This window comes from Talpa occidentalis, unplaced genomic scaffold (genome assembly GCF_014898055.3).
Source record: "Talpa occidentalis isolate TD23 unplaced genomic scaffold, MPIMG_talOcc4v2.1 talOcc4.4, whole genome shotgun sequence".
Lineage (NCBI taxonomy): Eukaryota > Metazoa > Chordata > Mammalia > Eulipotyphla > Talpidae > Talpa > Talpa occidentalis.
In genome coordinates this window covers 29,184,907-29,206,399 of record NW_023604295.1, presented here as the reverse complement: position 1 = coordinate 29,206,399, position 21,493 = coordinate 29,184,907, and the positions used below count along the sequence as shown (strand labels likewise).

Genomic DNA, 21,493 nt, shown 5'->3' with positions numbered 1-21,493 from the left:
CAAATTGAACAATGTGATAACACCACACAACCACTAGAATAGCTATAATAAAAAAGATTGACAATACCAAGTGTTGTTGAAAATGTGGAGAAACTGAAACCACACGCATTGTTGTTGTAAATGTAAAATGAAACCACCACTCTGGAAAATAATTTGGCAGTGTTTCTTAAAAGTTAAATAAATGCTTAGCATGGGACCCAGTAATTCCACTCCTTGGTATCTACTCAAGAGAAATACAGGGCCTCCCCGGTGGTGCAGCGGTTGAGCGCTGGGTTGCGAAGCTGCCCGCGGCCTCTGCAGCGCCGGTTCGATCCCCGGCTGCTCCCCGCCCACCGGAGGAGGGTCCCACATGGTGCGCAGACCTCTCCTGCCACCCGCTGCTCCCCTCAGCAGTGTGCTTCGGTCCTTCTGCCTGCTCTGCTCCCTGCTCTGGCTCTGGTGAATTCTCTCCCGCGCTTCTGACTGTACCCAGTACATGTATAAACAAAACAAACAAACAAATAAATAAATAAAACATGCCTCTATAAAAAAAAAAAAAAAAAAAAAGAGAGAAATACATATGTGTGTCCATATAAACTCTTAAACTGTACCTAAATATTCGTATTATCATTAGTCATAATTGACCAAAACTGAAAGTAACCCCAAACTTTAAATAATCCAAATGAACAAAATGCACACATCTATGTAATAAAAAACTATTCAGCACTAACTGATATATACGAAAACAGCTGAAAGACAAAAAACATTTTGCTAAGTAAAAGAAGCCAAAACACTACATATTGTGATTCCATTTATATGAAGCTTCTAGATATGGCAAAATATTGGAGACAGAAATCATCATTACCAGTTGCCTAGTGCCAGGGTGGGAGCTGAAAATTTACTCAAAAAGTTACAAAAGGAAAATTTGGGGAATAATGGAAATGCTCTAAAACTAACATGCAGTGATAATTACACAGTTGTATAGATTTTTTGGAAATCACTAAACTGCTTAAAACACTCATTTGTTTTGTTCAAATTTGATGCTCCTTGTGGAAGAGTACAATCAAGAATATGTTTGAGGAAATATGGATTGAAGGAACCTGGGGTAATAAAAAGTACCAAGTGGTTACACCAGGTTGGGGTACAGAAACATCATCCTCTGCTCTTTGTAGCAGTTTCAGAATCTAGAAAAATTTCCAAGGTATGGTGTTAATTGAAATCAAAGCAAAATCATAGGGAAATAGTGTAATGTAAATCTAACATACACACACACACACACACATTATACAAGATTTACCATGGAGGTAGGAGATTTTTATTTCTTAATCTATTCACCAGTAATATTTGGGTTTTTTTTTTTTTTCCACAAAAATCATGTACCAAAAAAAAAAAAAAAAAAAAAAAAAAAAAAAAAGCATGTACCACTTTTCCAGTTTAAAAATACTGTTTTGGGGTTTGATTCCATCCCAGTTTGGAAACCATTGCTTACTGGTCCCTCAACTAAATATCACCTTTCATCAGTCCCTATGGTTAGGGAAGCAAGCCTTGTTTTCCTTAAGAACACCAGAATACATTTACTTGAAGCCCATTCGAAAAAATACCACGTAGTAAAACTATCAGCCGGTATATTGATGTCCTGGTAGTTTAATGATAAAAATTAAACAATATCCTTTACACATATTTTTCTACTATAGCAGTCCAATGATGTAATTTTTGCCACCCCTGTTTTGGAAAGGACACTGAAGCTCAAGAGTTCAAGTTACCTGCCCAAGGCCACCCAAGTAGACAGAGTAGGGGTGAGGCCTATAACTTTAAATCTGGTATTTTTTTTTTCAGCTGCCTACCTCATCAAGGATGATGGTAAACATAATGGTGACCCTGAGGCACTACAGGATCCTATAGGCCTTATGAATCATCAAAGAAAGATTTAATTATATTTAGTGTAGTTTGGGTTTTACCTGTACTTTATTGTGTTATAATCCCTGAAAAAGAGCTCAGCCACGTATAGCACACACTGTCACCCTTGTTAAGAATATTTGATTATCCAGAACGCCTCTGGCCAGGCTGAACCATGGAGAACTTATTCTAAAGTGATCCCCTTCATCATTTAAGAGTCTTTACTTTGCTCTCAAAGTAAGATTCCTCTTGGCCTTGCTTCCCCTTGACCTTTGCCTTGGAAACCCTCAATCTTTTCCCCAAAGACCAGGTCAGCCAGACTTCCCAGAGCTGGAAGGCAGAAAGGTCAGGAAGAGGTGGTCTGAACCACCACCAACAGACCTCAGGGCGCTCACCTCCCAACACCTCTTCTGTGGCTGCGGCTGGGGACAATCTCCCAGTCACCACACCCTCACTCTGGGGCTAGGCTTTCCCACAGCCTGTGAATGGGAAGACTCACAATGAAAGGAATGTGAGTGAGTAAATGAAAGAGGTCTGAGCACAGAAAGAGCAACATGGGCCTTTAAACTGGGAGCTGGATTCTTCATGCTAACACCCGACTACCTAGCAAGAGGAATGTAATTTGGAAGATGATCTGCTCAGCTACAACAGGTTAAAACAGACCTGAGTTTTTTAAATGTGGAGAAAAGAGATAAAGCTCTAAGACTGGTAGCACATGCTGGAAATTAAAAAGCAGAATTGTATATCGTAAGAACCCATTTTGTAACCAGGTAAACATGGATTCAAAACCTACCTTGGAACTCTAGTTGGATAATTAGGGATAAGCTACTTAATTCTGTGCCTCAACTTCCTCAACCATAAAGTCAAGATTGGGATTATACTTATCTTGATAGTGTGATTAAAAATTAACCTCTATCAAGTTCCTAGTACCGTTTGTGGCACCTAGTACCATTCCTGGCACATAGTAAATGCATGATAAACATTAGATATTATTACTATCAAACTCTTGTCCTGGCCATGCCACAAAAATAAATGATTCTTCAAAATTCTTTTAGATCTAAAACATTATGATTCTTTTATTGAAATTTACAATCCAGCAGCATTACTTGATTACCATGACCAGCTCACAGGACTCCATGGGATAGAAATTCATTTGGGAGCTGAATCTCAAGACCCATTTTCAAGTCTCCAAGACACCACTGCTTCTGCTGCCCAAGGAGCACTAAAACAGGACCCAGATTGTCTCCTTAATAAATCACCACCCAGGTGCTAGGTCAGGTGTCTACCGCAGAAATCATCAACCACAACAATGAAATGAAAGACGCACAATTGCTACTCCAATAGATTTTTTTCTTAAAGGTTTTTTAAAAAACCCTCTATTGATAAAAATGACACATGCTATTTGTGGGTTGAGAAGTACAAAAAAAATAAAAGAAGAAAACTATCAACTATAATCTCGCAATATGGTTGTGAAGACTTCGGTTTACTTCAGATACTTTATCTGCACATGTTCCTCTTTATGTCAGTCAACTCACTACTATTAAGCTGACTGTTTCACTTAATATTTTAATGACAATTAACCCCTAGACCAATGGCTCTCTATAGAGCATGAAGCTTGCAGACACAACCACACATTTTACTCAATCCATCTCCTAAAAGCCTGGAGAGGTAAGAAGTTCCAGAGAAACCAGTAGTCACCCTTCTTAAACTACTTGGACCCTTGTTTTCCAGAGCATCCCCATTATTCCTATGTCACAGTTCTTTGACTTTTGACCTCCTGTAGGGAGCAGGGTGGAGGAGGGATAAGAACTTAATTCCTTTTTCCTCCCAATTTTGTATCCAACCTTCAGGCAATGGATATAAAAGACTGAAGGGCTATAAAACTGGGGTAGGAAAATATGTCCATGTAGCTGCTAGAGGAGAAAGAGCAAAGATCCTCTGGCTACCTATAGTTCATGTGGTGACCCGCCAGAATTGGGACTGGGACAGGAGGTCCAGGTGGCAGGGCACCTTGACCTTACAAGAATGTAGCTCCCTCAGGCTGCGTGATGGCAGGCAGTTGTGATGCTCCTATGGACTGTAAAAGAAATAAAGAAGAAACAAAGAGGGAGGGGCCTCCCTGATGGCCTAGGGGTTAAGTCTCAGCTCTACCACCACAATGGCCTTAGGATGGCTTGAGTTTGATCTCTAGCCAGGGAGCTAGCCCACATGGCACAGCAGACCTCTCCAGTCTTGCCTTTGCTCCCCTCAGCAGTGTATTGCAGTAGATATGCCTGTTTTGCTCCCCACTCTATCTCTGGTGAATCCTCACCACCACCACCCCCTGCCCCAGCTGTATCCAAGTTCTTCTACGCACAAATAAAATGAAATTTTTAAAAATACATATATACAAAAGAAGGAGATGGATGATGGGAGGCAAAAGAGTATGAAGTAAATTAACATTACTTGAAGTTTAATATTGAGAGTATCTCTAAAAAATTAGTGGCCCAGAAATCTCAGAAGACGGTTTAGGACAGATAATTAGTAGAATGTGGTAGAGTTGAGATGGTGGAAGTGGTATATAGCTTAAAAAACAAAAAAAATAAACCAAATAATCACTTTTCCCTTCAAACACATCTTGGAACAAATATGAAACCAAAACTGAAACATACCTACTTACTAGCAACCTTAATATTTGTTCATTAAAACTCCAGATTCAGAAGCACAGCTAAAAAAAGGGGGGTGCTATTGGAAGTCAGAGGTTTGCAGTAGGATGCAGGGTTTGACCATTTCCTACTTTAAGGGAAATGAAGACTTAGTAAAGAAGAGTGAGTTCATGTTGCACTGAGAGCAGGCTGAGGTAATTTAGGGAGAAAAGAGACTTTCAGTGCAGGACAATGTGGCCACTTTTGGGCTGCCCAAGAACAGAGTATTTGTCAAGATATACACCTGACACCTTATTTATCATTCCTTCTCTTGGTGTTGACTATGGGTGGTCAAAGTGCAATGATGTCATTAGGGAAAAAATTATAGGTGGAGCAAAAACAAAAAATGGAATTAAGCCTGCCTAGAATATTTTCAAATGTATGCAGTCTTGATATTAAATTTCCACTAGTGCTAATATGGAGATAAACACATACTTCTGAAAATTCTCCTACTCTTGGAATTATATTTCAAATTGCATTTCATCTTCTTTAATAACAACCTTCTATACTAAGATTGAGCCAAAAATGACCAGGGAAAAATGGATACATTTACTCAGGAAATAAAATGTATGTCCATATAAATTATACAATTAGTGACACTGACATATTTAAATTACCAATTGGTATCTAGTTCTCTCAGACAGTTCCTTCCCTAAAAGAATATAATTCACACTGTTCACGACTCTTACCCTAAATCTGAATACTTGCTTTTCAACTTTTGATTTACTTCTGATGACCTTTTGTTTTTCTCTCTTCTCTGAGTCCCAGTGATGTTATTCCTCAAGGGTGGCCATCTTGGAAGAATATGGTAAGGAGGTAGATGTTATGGTGACAGGAGTTTCTGTATAAATCTCTCCAAATAGTCATTGCCCCCACAAAATGACCTCTACAAAGCTGGAGAAGATACTGAAAAACCCCAAGTAAGCATAATGGTTATCATAGGTGGGATGCCAAAGTTGCTGAGAGAATCAAGGTTTATCTTAGCTCTTAGGAAGTATTTTTGTCCCCAGTGTTTTTCCCTCCAACTGCATAAATATTATTTCTCTACCTCAGTACAAACTCAGAGTCCCATGGGGGAGAACTGTCCTATTCCTGACCTCCAATGACCCTGCTATCTCTATTTTCAGAGGTCCCAACCAGTTTTTCCTCATAACCTGTCTTCTCATTTCCATTCTGAATTCCCCTCTCCATCCAACAGGGAAACATTTCCCTTCTGGTGCTCAACTCTCTCAAGTGACTGGGATCCCAAGTGATATTTTTTTCAGTTTTATTTCATAATCCTCTCATCAAGGCACAGGACCAGGTCCAAATAGATTCAAATACCTGTTCTTGGAAACATGTCTCTCCATTGATGTCCCTGCTGCTGAGTTTAGTCTATCAAAACTCCTTACTTTGGGTAATTTTTTCTCTCAGGAATCAGTGGTGCCCTATCCCATTCCATCAGTTACAACCGTCAAAATCTGCATCTCAACTGCCAAGAGAGTTCAAATTATTTCCCATGATGCTCCTGGGCACAGGGCCAATCAGAAGATAAGGTGTCAGTGTTGTCATTCTGGGCATTCAGTGACAGATGGATATTTCACTTGAAGCACCAGGAGGACCCATGGAGGAGAAAGTGTAGGGGGAGGGGGATGTGATTCCTCAGGCCTACGAAGTAGAATCTTGGTACTGATATCATAAAAGAGACAGATTTGGAATATAATTACTGCAACAGCTTGTGTGTATTTGTGGTCACCTACCCACTACATATTGCCTTGAACAGCTTGGCTTCCCTTCTAGTTATGGGCTATAAACTCTAACAATAATCAGTCTCCCATATTTTATTGCTGAATAATTCCTTCTTGGAGGCTTTATAATAATATTTTTTTTTAAGGAGTCTGTATTGTTCTGTTTGTCTCTTTTGAGATTCCTAGTATCTCATTACATCAGGGGAGTCTTTGTTTCCTCAAGGTAAAAAAAACAAAAAACAGAAACCCACATATTACTGGCCTTTTTATTTAGCTGTCACAATACCAGCAGTGGGAGAGTCACTATGTAGAGGAAACAATAGTACCATGGATCACTTCACATTAAAATGTGGTACCTAATTATTGTTTTTAGGGGCAGTTAATGAGTGGTACTTGTAGGTGATTAAACACATTTGGGTTTGGAAGACCAAAGGGGTGAGAAGTAAGCCACTCTGCTTAGTAAGAGTGCAGAAAGAGAGAAAGAGTTTGAGTACTGCATCTGCCTCAAGAGACCCATCCCACCCCACCCACAGTGCCTTCTCATGAGATTTAACAATACACTGGAGATGCCTGGGAATCCACCCAGCCAGCAGAGCCCATTCACAAAGGACATTCTCAGTTTGTTATGTATCATCACAGCTTCATCTTAGCAGCCACTAAGAACAAAAAGAGCTTAAGAGTATTTATTTATAGCTGATGACGCTGAATAGAGGGGCCCTGAAAATGTCAGCATTTGGGAGTCCCTATCCTAGATCACGTATATCATTAGATACCAAGGATACGAAAATAAATAATAACGATTCACAGCCTTCAAGTAATTTTATCTTGCAGCAAAGGTAGTCCCATATACACTGCTATATAGATTGAATGTTTGCTGTCACCAAATTTATATTGAATCCTAATCCTCAAGTTGATGACATTAGGAAGTCGTACATGTGGGAGGTAATTAGTGAATAAAGATGGAGTCCACATGAATGCGATTAATGCCGTTACAAAAAAGGGCCTCAGGGAGTTCCTTCCTCCCTTCTGCCATAGACACAGACTTCTCGGTCTTCAACCTGGAAGACTAAACATGGTGCCACCCCTGATCTCAGACTTCCAGTCCCTAAAACTGTGAGAAATAAACAAGTCTCTCAGATTGTGGTGTATTGTTATAACAGCCCAAAGAGACTAAAACATACATTAAACCAATATAGAAAAATGACATGCAAGAACAGAAGTGAGAAAAAAGCATTATGGGAGCACAAGGAAAAGAATGATTTCCTCTCGCCAGTTTGGAAACAATAATGGGGAGAAGGCAAACAGCCTCATGGAGGAAGAGGCGTTTAATCTGGGCCTTCAAAGAAAAGGAAAACTTCAACATAAAAGAGGATGAACCCTCTAGGAGAGGAAACAAGGCAAATAACAGAGACACTGAAGTGTGTGATCAATATGGACCAAATTTGCATATCAGTTTCAATCTGACCTGCACAACACAGGTTTCCTGTGTTAATGAATTCTAAATGATGATACCTTGCAGTTTAATTTTCTATAAGACAGTATAGAAACACCTTTCTCTAGCCCAGTTAAGGACTGAACATCAAGTTTGAACAGCATAAAAAAATGCTTATTTACTATAACCTAACTCCTTTGATCAAATTCTGTGACCTAAATCCTTTGCTCAAATCATGAATTATCAATTGAAAGAGAAACTTTGGGAAACTTGAATGATAAAGTAGAAAAAAAGCAATTCATAAATAGGGTATGGTTTCTCATTCGAATCCACTGTTTAACAGGTCTCCTCAACCATTATTTTATTTACCTAAAGAAACAAAGCCCTAAGGCTACAAAGAAAAATTATATGTGAGCTTTCCCTTCCAGAAGGCCACAAATATGTGAATAAAAATTAATTGACTGAAAAGCAAGACAGGGTTTGTTTTGAAGATAGTTAATGACAATCTTACCACCAGTCTGAGGCAAAATAAATTTCTCAACTTTATCCATCATATCCTCAACTCATCCTCTGCAATTGGTACATGCCATCACACTACACAATTCAACAATTCTTGACTGATAGATTTCCAGATCCCACCAGAAAATGTGTTTTAATTTTCATAAGCACGAATGTATTTAAATAATTTATATTGAAATGTTGTTCCTTTTGGATATGGTAGCAGATACTAGGTTATTTTAATGTCTTTAATCATATGTCAATTGCATACTCATCCAAAAATATATTTTACCAGTTCTTTAAGTACAAACAGTATGAAAATTTTCAGTTTACATTTCACCAAAGGTTTTCAGTAATAATTTTGAATTGTGTTTGTTAATTGTTAAAAACATTAAAATTCAGCCAGGAAAGTAGATTCTTGTTGAACACAGATATAACAGACTAGGAATTAATTAGCAATGGCTAGAAATGTGACTACACGACCAAGACTTAAAAGACTGACTGTAGTAGCTAAGGGGAGTGGAAGGGGTTAGATTACAAAACATTATGTGTAGGAGTTTCCTTGCTTCACTACCAAGAGGAACATCTAATAATTAACCAGAGATACACTACATTGAGGTTGAGGTTGAAATACCCATTAGATATCAAAGATCATCACAGACTACACCAAAGGGAACGTAAGGGAGAGTCAGCTGATTTTGTCAGGAGCCCTAGCAATGAGACAGTGGAAATGGTGTGAAGGCACAAACCCTTAAAAAAAAAAAAAAAAAAAAAAAAGAAGGAAATTCATGCAGAGCAACAGGAGCCCTCCATGCAGGCCATGTACCTAGGAAACATAAGAATAAATAAGGTACTAGATACTATATTCCCTTCCCCCACACCCTAAGGCTGGTTAAGGAGCTTTTGAAGCCCACTACCAGTGCAGAGTGCTGAGTCTCACATGGTATCACAGAGAGGAGGGAAATCTATGGTGCCACACACAGCCAACTCCAGATCCAGCACATTCCCAGTAGTGACTGGAACCTTCCAGACCCATCCCACACCTTGCTGGCTCAGCAACTGCAAGAACTGGTGTCAGTACCTATGGAATCCATAAAGGCCAAAAAATGAAATCAAAGCAAATAAATCCATGGCACCACCTGCTGGGAAAGTAAAGGTAGCTCAACTCTAAGTAACAATTAAATTATTTTTAAAAATAGGGAAATTTAAGGTAGCAAAACAGACAAGCAAATCATATAACACATGACAACTCAAGACCTCAATGGAATGATATATCAATAACAGAACAACTTTTCATAATCCAACCACAAAGACAGAGAAGGTAATATCCTTCTATCAGAGAGAGCTCAAGTTTCTATAATAAATTCAAAGAGATAGAAGAAAACAGACAAGTCAAAGTGAGAAGTTAGGAAAGCAAATCAAAGAAATATGACAAAGCTCAGCAAACAAATGAACAACAGAAATAAAATGAACAGAATGTAGAAACTGACACTTCAGAATGTAAAAATTCCAATCACTGAGGTTAAAAAAAAATTCTAGAGAAAACTAGGAAAACAGAATAGACCAAATGGAGGATTGTACCAGTGATCTTGAAGATAGTGGTACAAAAAATTCCAAGGTAAAGGAGAGAAATAAGAATTTTAATAAATAAAGAAGCACTTCTATTAATAGTCTATTCAATCCCATTAGGAAAAGATACATAAATTACTGGATATCCCAAAACAGGAAAAGAGAATTACGGAAGAGAAAGCACTTTCAAATCAAATAGGTAATGGAAGATTCCCAAACTCGGAGAAGTAACTAAATATAGAAGTCCATGAAACTAGGTACTGGTTCAAAGAATACAAAACACTAATTTGAAGGGATATATGCACTACAGGTTCATTGAAGCTCTATTTACAACAGCCAAAGAATGGAAACAAAGTAAGTGTTCAAGAATATGTGAGTAGATAAATACATGGTTGTATAAACAGTAGACTACTACTGTTCTATATTTAAAAAAAAAAAAATCTTGCCATTTGCAATAACCTGGATGGAATTTAACTGAACTATGCTAAGTGAAATAAGTCAGAAGACAAATACCAGAAGATTTCACTCATATGTGGAATATAAAGAAAAACACAGAAAATGACAAAACTAAACCAAAATATAATCTTAGAAATTTTATTGCAAAACTGACTACCACAGGGACAGGGACTCCACCACATGATCCCAGTGGATCATGTTGGAGGAACAGAGGTGTTTGGTGGTAGATGTTAACATCCATCTAAAGAGGTGCGAATCTCTACCCCTAAATCATATACGGTTTATCTCAAAAACCATGCTATCTTAAAATATATAATTTAAAAAAAATTATTTGGATATGTGTCTAATATGTATTTTTCATGTATATTCACACAAATGTACATAGTGGAAAAGAACTAGATGTAGAAAATATACATCCAAGAGGTAAGATGATAGTTTTTTCTTTCTTTTTACATGTTTTACATTTTATAATTTTTCAATTATGAATCTCTATTAAAGAAGAAATATTTATTTTAAAAGAAAAATGAATTGATTTCTTAATATAAGCATATCCATTAAGATTCGGTTAGAATAATTAAACCTGAACCCAATAATTTCTCTTTCAAAACTCCAAGCTAAGGAGATAGAAATCAAAATTAAAACACAGACCATATCAAATAAAAAACAAACCAATGACAAACCCTTGATATTTGACTGCAAAATCGAGGCAACTAGAAAGGGAAGTGGCAGAATGGAAACAGGGGAGGGAGGCAGCAGGGGAGAGACGGACGGGGCCCAGTGGAACATGGTGAAGGATTATTGGGGCATTGGCTGAGGGCAGTGGTATGCAAACATACATTTGCGGAAGTTTGGACCTATAACTCCTAAAACAAATGCAGTGACATAAACCAACTTTACATCAGTAAACAGAAAAAACAATGTAGACCATAAAAAAAGTACCCATCAAATCAGCATGTATTTAGTGAGCACCCCCAGAGTATCTGGTGACCACATGGTGTACCACAACTCAGCTGTGCACAAGGCAAGACCTCAGAGAACCCAAGATCAATGTCTGCTCATCACCACCAAGATCACTTGGTGGGCCTAACTTTTTTTCTTAAAAGTCACCTTCTTCCCCTTAACCCTACTACCCAGGGTCCCCATAATGAAAGGCAGATTATCTCCAGTTAAAAGCTGCTCAGGGAATTCTGATGTTGTCATCCTGGAATGAGACTCAGGCACCACTAACTAGGATAATGGTTCACTGTCATATCCTTAACAATAATGAAAAATTGCAAACCAAGTAAAATCTTCAATGAAATAATTCATATAACATAGTTTTATATAAACATTCAAAACCCTATTTTAAAATACTTTTTAAGGTGTGATGAAATTCTCCTGAGAAAATAATTTAAAAAACAAGTGAGAAAGTTATATTCAGTATTACCATAATTTTATTACATAAAATATATATGGTGAGGGCCTCCCTGGAGGCACAAGGGGTTAAGACACAACCTAAGAAGCTATCCGCAACCACTACAGCACGAGTTCGATCCCCGGCCAGGGAGCAACTCACATGGCACAGCAGACCTCTCCTGACTCGTCTGCCACTCCCCTCAGCAGTGTATTTCAGACAATCTGCCTGTTCTGTTCCCCACTCTGTCTCTGGTGAATCCTCTCACCACCACCCCCATGCCTCTGGCCTGTACCCCAATTCTTGTATGCATAAATAAATAAATCTTTATATATATATATATATATATATATATATATATATGGAGAGAAAAAAGAAAGGCTGGAAGACAATTGGCTTCAACAGAAATACTGATGCTTAATATCTTATAGTAACATTTCTGTCCTCTATTTTCTGTTCTGAAACTTCTCTGAATTTTCCTATATACTATAGAATGAATATGTATTGCTTTAATTATCAGAACAACAAACAAGAAATGATCATTGCTCCTCAGGGACGAAACTCATGGGAAGCAGGACAGAGTGGCAGGAACGCAGAGCTCTCCTGTCAGTGTGGGCTCAGTGTTTACAATTCCTTGGATCTGGGGAGGTGGGACTTTCTGTAAAGGTTTGATGACCCTCATTTTACACATGAAGAGAGGAAGTCCCAGAAGGCCCCATTTACTTGTTCAAAAAATTCTCACAGAGTCTGTGAGTCAAACATTCACAGTGAGACTAGGTCTCAGTCACTTCCCCTAAAAGGATCCCACAGATCTGTTATTTGACATTCAGGAATTTGCTCAAAGCTAGAGAGTGACAGGGTTAGGATGCAAATCCAGGTCTTTCTGGATTCAGGCAGGACTCAGATTCTGTTTGTGGGGGGAAATGCTCTTCCTAACAATGTGTTCAAGATACATTAGACCATTTTAGGGCATGAAGGGGTGAAAGGAGTATGAAAACACTCTTCAGAGATTCTTCGTTTCAGCTCATCCTTTGCAATATCTGCAAGCCATACTGCACACATTTACAAACCTAGAGTAATGTAGGGTCTCCACCTCTCTGAGAGAAGAGCTTATGAATAAGAGTTTCATCACATATACACTTTCATCACATAATTCCTGTGCTCACATAATTCCAGTGTCTCATCAAATATCAGGCTATCTTGGACAGAGGGCATCAGCTGTGTCTGCTGGGCATTGTGGCTGGGCTGTCAGAGTGCAGCCCCCAAGTCTGACGTGGGTCACAGGGTATTGTAGGGATTGACCTGCCTAGAGAGATCAGGACTAGCCAGATACTCAGATGCTGGGAATCTCCAGGCAAAATCTACCAGTTCTTTTTAAGTGGCATTGTCAAAACAATCACAAACCTGCAGTGAAAACAGCACAAGGTGCTACACTGAAAACTTTTATTCTGATAAAGTAGGCTCAGTCAGCTTCACAGCAAAAGCCCATTGTCTGTAATTACTATAGAGGATAGTACTATGACCAATAAAGCAAAATTAGTTAAAAAGTAGTTTTTGCTGAAAAGTCCTTGGGCCCATGTGGGTTTGTTCATATCCCCTACACAGACATGAAATTTGCTGCGCTGGTCTGACAGCAGGATTCACTTTTACATGAGCATTTAGGCGGGGCTGGCAGTGCCGCAGAAGCTAACTTAATTGAAGAAACTTGTCAGTGCTGTCCTTTATATTGAAAGCAGAACCTGGAGACAAGATTTTCCCACTTAAGCAGTTTTGATAACAGAAAGAAGATCCTACAGTGTGAGGGAAGTAATGGACAAAAAAGGGCCAATGCGGATCCAGAAGAACCAATGTTAGCAGCTGCTACAGATTTTGCTCATGTTCGTGCAGGGCAGGATGAGGGAGAGGTCAGGAGAGAAGCCCAGTCTCTCCAAGATGACCCCTACAGGAAAGCTTTGCTGCCCCCAGGGGAACCAGCTCCTCTTCCTGTGCAACTGCAGGACCAACATCTAGAAAAGATCACGACTTCAGAAAATCTCAAAGGTTTCCCAAAAGCTCAGAACACCAGTGATGAAGATAAAGTACTGCGTGGGAAGCCAGGAAGGGAAGTATTTGTGATAGATGAGTCAATTATCAATGAATCAGAGTCTGATACAGAAAGTGATATGGATCTCTGGGACTTAAGACAAAGGGCGATGAATCCACAGTTCTAGGAAGACAGGGAATCCCGAGTTATATTTCATAAGAATTTAATTTACTACGTGAATAACAAGAAATTTCTCAGGATCAGTTCATTTGCTGTCTACAAAGAAAAAGAATGGACCTTTCAGCTTATGAATAACACCTGATTGTTGCCAGCTGACCTGAGTCTTTTATTCTCCTAAGACTAGACCAGTTAAGCCCAAACTGGGGCAAAGTGTACTGGGTAACCCAAAATTTTGAATACAAATAAAACTGAGATTTAACGTAATTACCTGGTAAAGATCACAGGAAGGAGAGATGCTGGGGTGTGAGAAAGCAGATGCTTTCTCAAGAACCCCAATCTAAGCTTCATCACCTGTATTTTCCAAACAATTATCCTGGACCAACTGAGAATAAAAGTATGCCTTTCATTGGGGTGTTAGATATGACCTTGAAAATGGCATCACACACAGGAAACTTCCTTACCCTCTTTCTCCTTTTCTTTTAACCTGTCTCTCCTTTAACATGTTCAGTTGGAATAACCTGGTTCTGTGTAGCTCACTTTTTATTTAAGTAGATACAACTAACTCAAAAGCCTATAGAATGTTATAGAGTAAGGACTTCACACATCACTGTTGTTTTTGTACTTTATTTATCTCATTGGTGTGAGATACCACTTAACTTCCAAATGCCACTCTCAAACCCACCAATTACAAGAGAAACAGTGCCAGAGAGAGAAACAGACCTAGTCTTTCTATTTTGTCAGATTAGTAAGCAAAGTCAGTAAACATTCTTTTTGTTCTGTAACCTTTTTACCTTTAGCCAACGTGAGTTCCTGTTTTTACTAGTGTATTTTTAAAGTTGTTGGAAGCTAAGATTATCCATTAAGAATTTTGGAAATAAAAAATACATGTTTATGTTTTACCTATATGCCCAGGCACACAGTAGGTACACAAAATATATTAGAATTCATTTATCGAGTAAAAGTTGATTTTTATTGGAAAAGAATAGCAAAATTGGCATCTTTTTGTCACAGTAATTCTACTTGTTAGAAATTTCAGCTAAAAATACATTCAAACTCGTGTGGGGAAAAAAATTGAAAGTTTAGCTATAACAGAAAAATGAAGAGATATTCTCAAAGTCCAAAATGAGTTATGGATACGATGAAGTCATTAAAAAATAAAGAAAATCAAATATGCACTGCCTTGGAAAAAACTGTGAGACATATTTTAAAGTAAAAAGAGCAAATTTTTAAAAAGTAGACACATTATATTTCTATTAGTTTTTATTTTAATGCCCCCAAAGAATTTATATTTATATGGTAAATGTGATGAAAAGAAATTCTAAAGATACAGAACAAACTTCTGACACTAGCCACTTAACTGGGAAGGACAGGGATGGAAATATCCTCTTACCTTTTATCATAATGTTCTGCAACCATCCCAGGCCGGGTAGGTTTATTGTCGATTCAGGCAGCTTGAAAGAACGAGCCCTTGGCATCATCCCCACAGGTAGCCAGAAGGAAAACGGCAACTTGGGCCCCCTGTGAATCTCTATACTCTTTCCTCTCCTAACCATTCTCCACTGCTCTCCATGCATGGTCCTCTACCGCCCTCCATCCTCTGCCACGCTGCCCTTCTATGCACACTCTCTCAGCTCAGGTGTGCCCACTTACGCAGGCCCACACCATTCTCCACTCCACCATCAGGCATTCGTGCCCCAAGTCCTCTCCCAAGCACCTCCCACAATCAAGGCCACAGGTGATAGCCACAAAGACCAATGGCGCAAAAGCCTGAACAATCTTCATTTACCCTACACACAACGATATATAATAGTCCTTCCTTATCTGTAGGGATGTTTCAAGATATACAGTGAATGCATGAAACAAAGGATAATTCCAAACCCTATCTGTATTGTTTTTTCTAGGCAACCACAGCAATGATAAGTTTAACTTATAAATTAGACAGAGTAGATTATCAAAAATAATAAAATAGAACAATATAATGAAATACTGTAATAAAAGTTATGTCAGTGTGGCCTCTCAAAGTATCATATTGTACCTAAGATTTTCTGACCATGGTTGACCACAGGTAACTGAAACCATAGAAAGTAAAACCTCAGGTAAGGGGGGACTTCTGTATTTGTGTATTACTTATATAATAAAAAAGATAAAAATAGACTACGGGGGTGGGAATAGACGATTTAGATTTTGTTAGAAGTAGTTGTTTCAAAAATTATGAAAGCAGAAACCTGTTTGCCAAAGTTGTACCAACAGATTAAAGAAATTGATTATTTCAAATATCTTATTTGTTTCTGTGTGTGTGTGTCTGTGTGTGTCTGTGTGTGTGTAGTTGAAAGGCTGCTTTCCTTTAGTTTATTATGTTTACACTGCCACTTCACCTTATCTGAAAATAAATTCCTTTGCTAATGTGTTTTTAAAAATTAGAAAGCTTTCTTACTTAAAAACTACCAATCCACTGGATCTACTTGGTACGCAGAGTAAATTCTGATGTGGCAGAATGGTAGGGCCAGGAAATGAAAAATTAGCCTAACATAGCACTTCAGAATGTGACAGCAGTCACTTAACACCAGATTTCCCTTTATCTTTCCAAAGGAAAGCCTTTTAGGATAGAAGTTGCCTAATTATTTCAGGACATCCAGGTGAAGCCAGCCCGCATTCACCTGCTCCCCTCCGCATTGTTCCCTTGAAGACTTACCTTCCCTCACCTCCAGGATTCTACCTGCAGCAGCTTACAGGGCGAGCCCTGGGGACTGTTTTTCGAAGTCTGCATGCCGTATCATGCTCGGAGACCCTGAAGAGGCTTTGTGGAATCATAACTTTCAGACAGACAAGCTGCTAAAGTAAACAGCGGGGGAGAGGAACGCCAGGCCACACACCTAAAAGACACCTACATTTCAACCATTAGCGCATGTCCAAATGTTAAAGATTGATTAAAACAAATAGTCCTGCTGTCAGAAATCTCACTCCCCACCCCTGGATAAGTTTCTCTCTCTTTTTCCACTTCCTAAAAAACACCAGTAAGCAGACAGCAACAGCCTCAGAAATCTCCAAGCTATAGGGCCAGTGGCAAAGTTGCCAGAGTGGGAATGCTGCATAGCATCAAGTAGAAAATATGCCACCAGCCATAAAGCACTCAGCTGTCTGCAGAACATCTAATGGCAAATATCAAGATATATGTTTCAGATACAAATGATAGTAAAATTATCAGAAGGATGTTGGAACAGATTTTTGTACAGGTTAGTTACAGAGAGTGTTTTCATCTGTCAGATAGATTGTAAACATCAAGTTTTTTTTTTTTTTTTTTTCAGTTCCAATTTCAGGAATAGGTTAGTGATATGCATGATAGAGATATAGGAATAGGTATAGGAATAGGTATATGATGGCTCCAATGAAAAGGTCAGCAATTATATAGATAAATTAGGTTTTAGACGCTGAGCAAGGAAGGCAGTTTATTAATCAATGGACTTCTAATTGAAGACCTGCTTTTAAATCTGTGTCTTGGATTAGAATTTTCAATGAGATTATTTACTCAATTGTATATTGTCCAAAGATACGTCAATAGAGATCAGAGTTAGTGTTTTTTGCCTTTCCTCCCTGTGGAATATTTCCAAGGCAAAAACAAGTTAGATGGGTGTAGGGTAAGGTAAAAGTATCAAGCTTTTCTGCCTCCCACCATTAGGATAGATGAGGGAACCCTGTGGTCCTGAACACATGCCTGATGGCGGGCACCTGGAGTGGGCCCACCTGGGCTGAGAGACTGAGTTTATAAGGGCAGCAGCACGGTGACGCCAGCAGAAGCCAAGAATAAACAGAAGCCGAGAGAAGAAGAGAAGCAGAGAGAAGGCCGGAGAAAGCCCAGATAGAGTGAGGATTTGCTGGGGGCTGGGAGGACTGCCAGCCTCCCGGCCCCCCAGCATCCCTGCCTGCCATATGCCTGGTAAATCTAAATAAAAGACCTGCAAAAGCCACTGAGGGCTCCAGGACTCCTCCTTTACCTGGTCTGCTGGATCAGAAAACCTATTCAGTGGTCCTTCCTGCCCTCAAAATGGGTAATTTGCACATAGCTTCTGCCATGTCTCAGCCACAAATGGAAGTCTGTACTTGACTAAATTTGGGGACCACTTATTCAACACTCATCCTTCCTATAAGAAATGGTAAGAGAATGTGCTGATTTTTTTTCTGCAACATTTCTTGCATTAAACCTCACTGTTAAGTGCAAGATCTGGAATGAAGCTATGAACATTAATAGAATGCTGGGCTATTCAATTTCCATTTTAGTCTGTTTCTGGCTTGATTTGATTGAAGTCCACCCAGATAGTCAACCTCTAGTACTTGAGGATGTACCTAAGTCACCTGGTGGTCTGAGACTCCTTTACCAATAAGTGGCTTTTTCAAATTTATCAATATTTGGAACACAAGCTGTTTTCAAATAAGACAGAAATTTGCAGAAGAGGATTTATCTAACTTTCAGGGAGGGGACGGCTGGGACACTACCACGTACACATGCTTTTTATTTATTTTTTTTGCTTCAAAACAAACATTGCATTTATTCTTTGTCTCCAGCTTTCATAGACGTTTTGTCTTTTCACTCTTTTAGATCTGTTCATGTTCGTAACACCTGTCTCTCCGGGAAGAACATATCCCGTTTCTTCAGCTCACCAGAACTAGACATATATATTATTTCCCTGAGGGTTAGAGAGAGCTATCAGAACTTGGCAACATATAAAGTAAATACCCACTAATTGCAATACATTCATTTAAATCAGGTCTTTATCCTCCTTAGGCATTGTAGTAGGTGGCTTCCTTTGAAGTCTTGTTGAATTTGTCCAAAATTACCTTGCCCGAGGCAGACGGCTGTTTGGAACATTTGTTCTGAACCGATCCCCAAAGCAGTAAATCTTAGCATTGGTAACGGCTCACATGCCACAAAGAGGAAATGTCCTGGGTAGGGCATGGATCCAGGCTTAGATCCCCCATTATATGCAAAGAAAAGAAAGAGAAAGGGAGAGATAACTGCACAACTCTCAGGGATATAATGCTATTGTATGACTCTGATGATGTTATAAACCACAAACCCTGCACATTACTGAAATACATCACCAAAAGCCTGCCAGTGATTACTTTTTCCTGCTGCATCCATTCATGCAGGTATGCATACACCTCTTATTTAAAAATTATTTTGTTAGTGTTAGTTTGTTTACTTGCTTTGAACACAAATAGCTTACACACCTCATTATTTTAAACTCATCCTCAGAATTTTATTTTACCAGGAGTACCATGCTCTGCTACATCAAGATATCGCACCTGTCATGCACTCTCATCATCTCACAAATGCATTCATAAAAAAACTCACTCATAATCTGATGCAAACAATCGTACTCTGAGATCTTCAAATATATCCAAGGTTTGTCTGGGCTACAGTTCATAATTCCACTGTGTACATAAAACAGTCTTCAAGTCTTTTCAGTCTGTCACAGGTTTTGCTTGCGTTATATCAGAAACTGCTCTGCAATAGGCACAAGAGCAATCAAAACTTGGAGAAAAAGATTCTCTTGTTATTTTCATGGAGACAGTTTTAAGTCATGGTCTTCAATAAGGCTAGAGAATCTGATCAGTTTATAAAATATTTATACATCACATGATTTAAGAACCATATGAAAGGACATTGTGGGGCATATTAGGTAACACCAACTCATTGCCATGATCTCTAGTGATAAACCCATCTTCTGATGATGGTAAATGAAGCAGAGTGAATAGAAGTTATGAACTTCTATTATGAACTTCATGATAATACCTTATCATGGTATTATTACTATTAACTCTGCTTTATCAACATGAGGAAGCAAGAAAAAAAATGTGACAGGAAAACCAGTAAGCAGGTGATTTTATTCAATGAAAAGGGGAAAATTCCCATAATGACAAGTGAAGGGAGTGTGTGAAGAGTGGGATGCAGTTGTGCAGCAGGCCAGGAAAGTTATGCTAGCAGGCAGCAGATGCTGGGAAAATAAATTCAAGAATAGGAACTTGATTGAATAGCCAATGTGCTTAAATATGTTAATAAAATTTTAGACATCTGGAGAGTGTGTGAACATAAATTGGTGATAAATACCTAGAAAATAAACCAGACTAAGCAGACATAAGTAAATGGGAAATGAGAACTATTAACTTCAGATAAGACAAAAATTTATGAGGTGCAAAAAAAAAAATTTAAAAATGAAGGCTATCTTTACCTACCACCATGGTGTGATCTCCAGTATGCTATTAAGCTAAATGCTGTCATTTCTCTAAGGCTACTCATTTGATTATATTCAGAATAAAACAAGCACTCACTTCAGAAACACAGATACTAAATTTGAAATGATACAGAGAATGTTAGCATGGCCCCTGCACTAGGGTGGTAGAGAGAGAGAGGGAATAAAACAAGGAAGGAAAAGCAAATCATTACATAAGAATATTTAAAGATTACCTATAGGAACAGGAACAGGGACATAAAAGCCAGACATTTTTGAATATATAATATTTCATAAATTTACTTTGGAATCAAGTTAAAATTCTGTATGATCACTAAACAAGATTAAATTTTAAGACAATGTTAAAAAATTTCAGAAGTAAAATAAAACAAAGTGAACCTTAGTGTATAGCCAGTTGATGGCATAACCTCACAAAGATGAAATATTCCAAATGGAATATTGTGTGATTGTATGATTTTACCAGGATATCCTCTAAGGGCAGCTGTTTTCACCAGTTCTAAGTATTTTCAATAATTAGTAGTAGTAGTAGTGGTGGTGGTGGTGTTACTATCATTCTGAGAGTATTGTATAATAATGTTATATTTGAGAACTAGGATTTTCAGTGTCAATAAAAAGATGAATTGTATGATCAAAGAAATAAAAACATCTGAATCTGAACTGGAATTATCAGAACTCCTGTGTATTTTATTATGTGTATGTATAGATATGGATAATTATATCTAGATATACAGCTCCCCGATCTATTCACTGAAAATTTCTAAAAAAGTGTCCAACCCACTAGTGATAAGCACCACTAGCATCCAAACCATGCTCTCTAAATACCACTGCCCACCCAAGTGGACCCGTGCTCTTTGGAGAAAAGCCCAATTCCAGGTCTGAAGTAGGAAATGTATGAAATGATCTTGGAACACCTTGATGCACCAAAAAACAAAGAAGTTGCCAAAAAGATATTAATTTTGGGGCCTCCCCGGTGGCACAGCGGTTGAGCGCTGGGTTGCGAAGCTGCCCGCAGCCTCTGCAGCGCTGGTTCGATCCCCGGCTGCTCCCCGGCCACCGGAGGAGGGTCCCACATGGCGCGCAGACCTCTCCTGCCGCCCGCTGCTCCCCTCAGCAGTGTACTTCGGTCCTTCTGCCTGCTCTGCTCTCCGCTCTGGCTCTGGTGAATTCTCTTACCCTCCCGCGCTCTGACTGTACCCAGTGCTTGTATAAATAAATAAATCTTTAAAAAAAAAAAAATAAATAAATGAATCTTAAAAAAAAAAAAAAAAAAGATATTAATTTTGTATATGCCTATCCCTGTGCTAAGTGAAATGAGACAAAAGGAGAAAGACAAATACCAGATGATGTCACTTATAAGTGGCGTATGGAGAAAACAGGGGGTCAGACAAAGTCAAACTTAAAAACTAAC

General features: G+C 38.6%; 1 non-coding gene and 1 pseudogene across 1 annotated transcript; both read left to right on the top strand.

Moving 5' to 3' along the window:
* Positions 1–9,783: 9,783 nt before the first annotated feature.
* Positions 9,784–16,673, top strand: LOC119258061 (centriolar and ciliogenesis-associated protein HYLS1-like; annotated as a pseudogene).
* A 3,483-nt stretch (positions 16,674–20,156) lies between these two features.
* Positions 20,157–20,258, top strand: LOC119258337 (U6 spliceosomal RNA). The gene has a single exon (XR_005128204.1). It is a non-coding gene; the product is annotated as a U6 spliceosomal RNA (small nuclear RNA).
* Positions 20,259–21,493: the final 1,235 nt, after the last annotated feature.